The sequence below is a fragment of the Myotis brandtii genome, unplaced genomic scaffold (assembly GCF_000412655.1).
Source record: "Myotis brandtii unplaced genomic scaffold, ASM41265v1 scaffold36, whole genome shotgun sequence".
In the NCBI taxonomy this organism is placed as follows: domain Eukaryota; kingdom Metazoa; phylum Chordata; class Mammalia; order Chiroptera; family Vespertilionidae; genus Myotis; species Myotis brandtii.
In genome coordinates this window covers 7384883-7392584 of record NW_005363836.1, presented here as the reverse complement: position 1 = coordinate 7392584, position 7702 = coordinate 7384883, and positions in this window count along the sequence as shown.

The following is a 7702-nucleotide window of genomic DNA, read 5'->3' as shown; positions in this document are numbered from 1 at the left end:
AGACTGTCCATGCTCTTCAACACATTTTCTTAGAGTAGAAAAGGGCAGAGGCTCAAGGTGGATGTATCCGATTTGAAGAATTTCTACCTTTATTCATTCAACCAATATTTTAAGCACACACTCCATGCACGGCATGGAGGTTGTACTAATGAACAAAAACAACAACAAAAGGACAGTCTTTTTGGAGTTTAAAGTCTAGAACAGAAAGACATTAATAATCTCACAAATAAGACCTTATAAACTGCCCCAAATATTTTTTTTATAAATGCCCTGTTTATGGTGTTAACAGAAGCTAAGAGTCTTTCTGGGGTCTTTGAGATTCTCATTACAAGACACCCTTCCAGGCACACCTATGCTACCTCTTAAATTGCTCAGAGCAACTGACATACAGATACACCATCTAGTAAACTTTACATCAGAAAGCCCAATAAATTGTCACAGGAAAATTTATAGATGGGAAAGAGGAGCACAAAAACAAGTAATCCTGGATGAATTTTCCAAAAAATATTTTAAGCTGTTCCCAATCTTTATAAAAACCTTTCTCAAAAATGTCTACCAGGTCTCACTGCAAGATGAAGACTTTTCTCTCATTTTAATTTGATGAAAAGAGAGGAAGAGAGGAATTAGAAAGATAAAAATATCTGTAAACTATATTGTAATCCATATTATATTGAGTCAAATGCTTTAAGACTGGTATGGAATGCCCAGTTGACTTGACTTGACTTAGCATTTAGAAAGCTCTACCCAGAAAGGAGTAAAATTGTGCTTCACTTATTGTGGATTAATTATGGTATAAAATTTGTGGTGGTCTGATACTGGAAACCAGGTCCATTGTCAGAAGTCTAACCTTCTTCTTGCTAATGTAAAATTAGAATATTTTATTTTCTCAGTTTTTCTCCCCATTCTACCATGACAGCAATCTATATCCCTAATATCAGCTATGCTATTTCTACTTCTATTCTCTCTATCCTACCCTCAGCTCACAGAGAGAAGAGATTCTACACTAAAACAAAATCATCTCATTTTTTAAAAAATAGTTAAAGAATTTTCCAAAAAGTGTAAAAGATACTAGCAGCTGCTTTGTTTCGTAATAATACAAGACAATAATATTGTGAAAAAAATTGGGTGAGAGTTCGGGAAGCATCTAGAATGATTTTTCTTTCTGAAGTGAACATCTGTGTTGATGGGAAATTAAGACATACACGCACATCGGTATTCAGAATTCAAACACAATTCCCAAGTGAAGTGTTAGAATTTCACTGTTTTTTATAGGAAAGAAAGAAAGAAAGAAAGAAAGGAAGAAAGAAAGAAAGAAAGAAAGAAAGAAAGAAAGAAAGAAAGAAAGAAAGATCTCTTAAGCTTTGTAAAATTTTGTGTAACAGCAGTCAAATTCAACTACACGTAGCTATATCTTTCATCTGTGTGTTTTGGGAAACAATTAGAAAAATTAAAAGTGATTTTTCTTTAAGTTTTTTAATAATTTGAGATATCTTCAACAGTCCCTACATCAAGCCTTTGGTCCTTCTATGCCATCAATGCCAGCCATGGGATTTGTCCATTAGGACACTTTCCTTCCTAGTCTAGTCATTGGTTTTTCCATTCTACAGATTTAGTCATGAATTGTGTGTTTATATGATCTGTTACAGACACATTCCTGTACACCACAAACAGCGGGGGCTGTCACTCAAGTACCACTACCTTCAAAAAATGCAGATTCCTTCCTCCCATTCCCATTCTCCCTGCCAAAGATAACTTGCAGTGAAAAGATTACTTCACTGTTCTTATAAAATGCACTAGGACAATCCCACCTCCTAAAGGAACTACACCCTGGTCACCAGAAAAAGAGAATACTGAAAAGCCCAAACATTTTTAAACTAGAAGCCTGTTGCACAAAGATTCACACAATAGGCCTTCCTACCCCTGGCTGCTGGCACCGGTTTTCCTCCGGCCCCCACCACAGTAGTTTATTATTTTCTTACTTTGTTGTGTTGAGTTGTGTGAAGACATGTACATTATTTATATGCCCTCCTGCTGATGGTATCTGGGTTGGTTCCAGTTTGGGGCTATTGTGAATAGTACTGCTGGGAATATTCTTGCACATGCCTTAGGTCAGTGATGGCGAACCTTTTGAGCTCGGCGTGTCAGCATTTTGAAAAACCCTAACTTAACTCTGGTGCCGTGTCACATATAGAAATTTTTTGATATTTGCAACCATAGTAAAACAAAGATTTATATTTTTGATATTTATTTTATATATTTAAATGCCATTTAACAAAGAAAAATCAACCAAAAAAATGAGTTCACGTGTCACCTCTGACACGTGTGTCATAGGTTTGCCATCACTGGTGTAGATTATATATGTGAGTCCCTCCAGGCTCCTTTTAAATGTCCACTTGCTGAGAGCAGACAACATTTCTTCTTGGTGTTCCTCATGGTGCCACAGATCCTTTACAGACAAGTGAATATATAAGAGAAACGAATAATGAAACCCAAAATGCTTTCCTTGCTGTTTCCCTTCCTTTGTTTATTTTTAGGGTCCTTTTGTAAAATCACATTTTTTAAAAGAAAGGGAGAAAGGATCAATGAAGGAGAGGGTGTAAAGAAGTAAAATAGCACTTTATACCCATGTCCAAGCTTCAGAACTAGGTCCTTTTATGCCCATTTTACAAATGAAGAACTAGAGCAGTGGTTCTCAACCTTCTGGCCCTTTAAATACAGTTCCTCATGTTGTGACCCAACCATAAAATTATTTTCATTGCTACTTCATAACTGTAATGTTGCTACTGTTATGAATCATAATGTAAATATCTGATATGCAGGATGGTCTTAGGCGACCCCTGTGAAAGGGTCGTTCAACCGCCAAAGGGGTCGCGACCCACAGGTTGAGAACCGCTGAACTAGAGGTTTAGAAGCAGGTAAGCAATTTGTCCCTGGCACACAACTAATAATTTACAGAGCCAGGTGTCAAACTCAGTGATGAGTCCCCAGAATTCAGCGTTTAAAATTGCCAAGTATATACAGATCTTTTCAAAATCAATTGAGTTAATATACTGAATGAAAAATCCATACTGCTATGATCTTGAAACCTGATAAAGCTGGGAGAGTCAAAAACTCATCTTGGCCAGAAAGCAATCTCCGTAAAGCACTCATACAATGTCTCATTTTAAGGAACATCACTTCCTGAGGAGACCTTAGAAGAAAATAGCTACAGATGTTTATAAAATGAAGCAGTGTGTTTTATGAGATTACTACCCACAAACTAGTAAAGAGTTGGGCAACTGCATTACTTTGCTATTGCTGAAAACAAATGATGACAAACTTAGCAGCTTAGAAAAATACCGAATATTTGTGCACAGTTGTGTAGAGCAGAAGTCCAGCATGGGGTCACCGGGGGGGAGGCTAAAATCAAGATGTCAGCCATCCAGTCTGGGACTTTGGGGGGAAATCCACTTCCAAGCTCATTTTTTGTTGTTGGCTCAGGGATTGCACAATCTGTTGGGGCCTCAGGAGCCTCCCACGTGGCTGATGTGAATAAGAGAGCATCCCCTAGCTGAGGCTCCTCCCCTCTCGCATGAAGCATTTCAACAATTTCCTACTTTGTTTTACTGCTTCCATTTCCCTCTCCCCATTCAGAGTTCATTTGATTACAGCCACCAAATTAATCATCCTCCGGCTGGGTGTGTCACCTCTTTCTTGCTGGAATCCTAATGATCTCCATCCTGTCCTCTCTTGCCCAGGAAAACTGAGCCTCTTGCTAGTCCCTGAACACAGAGCTTCCCTTCCCCTTGACTTGGTGATTACTATTTTTCTTCACTTAGCCCCAAGGACTCTCAGTTTTGGAAGGTCTCATTTGGTCGTCAGCTAGTCATTATCAGACGCATCAGTCCTCTCCGTACATCTCTGCCAAACAATTATCTAGTCTTGGTTTAAATATTTCTGGTGGCAGGAATGCATTGCCTTTTAAGGTTTCAGTATTCATTCATTCATCCAATTCAATTCATTTGGTGAACATTTTTCTGCCCTAGTGGGTGTAGGCAGAGTGGCCACCTGGTACTTCCTTTTACCAGGTAGGTATTTCTTCTTTTCGTTTTAAAATGAGACTTTTTTTAAAATTAGTATTATTATGCAAAGTTTCTTGAAATAAAAAGAGCCATCATGGCTCAGTGGTTGAGTGTCAACCTATAAACCAAGAGGTCACGTTTCGATTCCCAGTCAGGGCACATGCCCGGGTTGCAGGCTCAATCCCTGGTGTGGGTGGGGCGTGCAGGAGGCAGCCGATCAATGATTCTCTCTCATCATTGATGTTTCTATCTCTCTCTCCCTCTCCCTTCCTCTCTGAAATGAATAAAAAATATATATCGTAAAAAAATTTTTTTTTTTAAAGAGCAGCTACTGTTTGAGTCCTTAGCTGTTTTCTGACAGTACACTGTGCAACAAGGCCTCACTGGACAGGGACTTATTCCTTCTTTTCTCCACTGCCTCACTAGAAGCTTAGTGCCACTAAGAGGATTACATACAATATGGTCCTCTGAGCACGCGGAGAGCCTATAAAGATTTGTTTATCTCTCAACAAACTCTCTGCCAGTCTTTTCAAAATCAAGGTGTAAAAGAAAAGAACTTCTGAAAAAGAAAAAGGCTGAATTATCACACACCTACCTAGAAGGTCTCCCATTCTTTCACTGCTGTCAGAGCTCATCAGCAAGTGAATCAGCAAATCCTGATAAATAGTTTCTATTTTCGGACTAAAGGGTAAAAATGAGGCAAAGCAGCACCACATGTTGGGAGTATGCTCCCACCACACGCTCACACACTCATTCCCTCTAATCTGTTTGAAAACAATCCTCTTTTCGTGGTTAAGAGCCCCATTCAGATTGCTGTTCCAATAAATAAAGTGTTCATGAGTCTTCCCCACTCCCCCATGCCTCCAGCATGTCCACTCCCAAGGGCAGCAGGAACACCAGCTGGTCCATCCATGGGTTTTCACTCAGACTCCAGGCTCTGGTGGAGACAGTCAGACGCTTCTCAGTGGAAAATAGCAAGGCCAATGGAAGGCCCAAGTGCCAAGAAACCACTTGGAAACCACGTGTGCCCCTGAAACAGTACATACCATTGAGTGGGTTTAATAACTCATTCCGTTGATGAATCCAGCACACAATTATTTATCTTGCTACAAATTTGTTTTTGTTTTCTGACATCTTTTAAAAACTGATTTTGATGACAGAAAACACTTTCTCTAATCCTCCTGATAATTTTACCCAGATCTGTTTTCTATACAAGAAACTGCAATCACTCTCCTGATGCAATCTAAGTCTCTTTTATTTAACGAGACGCTGTTAAATAGACACACTACAAATAGACGCTTCAAATAAACACACTATAGCTGTTTTTCCTGTGGAGCCCAGTGCAAAAAAGGGAGGTGTGGCCCAAAGACAGCAGAGAGATGGAATTCTCCTCAGTGTGAGGGAGAGAAGTGCCAGAGGCAGGAGACAGGGGGCTAGGGCTGCAGGAATCTGCACCGCTCTTACACTCATTCAGACAACTGCTCTTTCCTCCCATCTTCTGGGGGCTGGTTCTTGGCTATTGGCTTAACTTTCAGAAAGCAAACCACTTGCCCAGGCCCCATGGATTAGCTCCTACTTTTACATCTTAATTTCTTTTTTATTTTATTATATTTTTATTTATTTTAGAGACAACGGGAGAGGGGGAGAGAGAGAGAGAAACATCAATGATGAGAGGGAATCATTAATCAGCTGCCTCCTGCACCCCCCACACTGGGGATTGAGCCCAAGGGCATGTGCCCTGACCGGAATCAAGCCACCGCCTCCTGGTTCAGAGGTTGACGCTCAACACTGAGCCACGCAGGCCAGGCTTATTTTCTTTAGCAAAAAGGAAAGGAAGATGTATTGGGAAGCTCTGAGAATCAAGAAAAGTGAGTCAACAGCTCTCCCCTACTCAATGGAACTTAAGTTCTTCAAGGGTAGACGCATAATATGAGTAGTACATTAATAGTTCACAATGAACCAAATTAATGTACTAAGGCCAATCAGAGGAGTGTTGGGTTTCTTTTCAAATCAGACCCTGGCTGAGCTGAGGAATAGGATAATATGAGGGGTCTGGACTTTTGGGGTTCTTCAATAAAAACATTGCTTGAGTTTTGTTTTTATTTTTTTCAAAAACACATTCTTTTCCTGACTGTGATAGTAAATACTTTGTTTACCAGCCTGCACTAAGCAATTCAGCTTACTAGTATGTTCATGAACAGTGTCTGGCTTTTGTCATTAGAATGACTTGCTCAAGTGCACAGTACTCAAAGATGTTTTCCTCAAACCATTACAAGCAAGATTATTTCATTTTTCATTCAAGTAAACATGTCTTAAATGACTTCTATGGGTCTGGCATGGACAAAGGCGTTCTCATAGAGTCATTTTCCAAGTAGAGATCTGTAGTAACCTGTTCCCTTACCCTACCAATTAATAATGGCATGTGCTTGAGAAGCAGCTGGCCAGGATGTCGCCGGCATAATCTACACATCTGGAATAGGAAAAGTTAGCTGGCGCTTAGGCATGGGGAAAAGCTATATAGCACAGCAGATGCACAAGTGCTCTGAAGTTTTCCTGGGTCCACTTCCCACATCTGCCACTTGTTTGGTCAATGAGGACAAACAATTTAATAAAAACAAAGGACTAGATAAGGACTTAACAATAGCAAGTATTATACTAATGTTAGTTATTATTATTAAGATCCTGACTTTAACAGGGCTCTAAGCCACCACCAAGAGGAATAGCTAAGGATCCATGGCCTAGCCTTCCTCCTACTGGGTCATTCCCTGCATTACTCACCAGCCCCCGCTGATGCTGCTCTATTTCGCTGGTAATACCACCACAGTAACATTATTTCCCTCCCCCACTGCCCTCTCCAGCGCTCAGTGTTGCCCAACCAGTGTCCTGGGTTGATCCTATTGCTGTCTTAACTATAAGGGAGGATTTTCTTTCCACCAGTGTTTCATGTCTTTATCAGGTGTCTAAGTGTGATCTTCCTCTCTCCATTTTTAATAAAAAAAATAATTTGTTATTGTTGAAAATATTACATATGTCCCCTTTTTTCACCATTGATCCCCTCCAGCAGGCCTTCACCACACTATTGTCTGTGTCCATGGATTATGCATATATGCATTTACGCATACAAGGTCTTTGGTTGATTATCTCCCATCCACCCAACCTCCCCTACCTTCCATCTGAGATTCCACACTCTGTTACATGCTTCCATGTCTCTGGATCCACTTCTTTCATCAGATTATTTTGTTACTTAGATTCCACATATGAGTGCGATCATGTGATACCTGTCTTTCTCTGATTTATTTCACTAAGCATGATACTCTCCAGGTCCCTCCATCCTGTCTCGAAGGGTAAGAGATTCTTCATTTTTACTGCTGCATAGTATTTCATGTATAAATGTACCACAGGTTTTTTAGCCAATCATCTACTGATGGGCACTTGGGCTGTTTCCAGATCTTAGCTATGGTAAATTGTGCTGCTATGAATATAGGGGTGCATACATTCTTTCTGATTGGTGGTTCAGGTTTCTTAGGATATATTCCTAGAAGTGGAATCACTGGGTCAAATAGGAGTTCCATTTTTAACTTTTTGAGGAAACTCCATACTATTTTCCATAGTGGTTGTACCAGTCTACATTCCCACCAGCA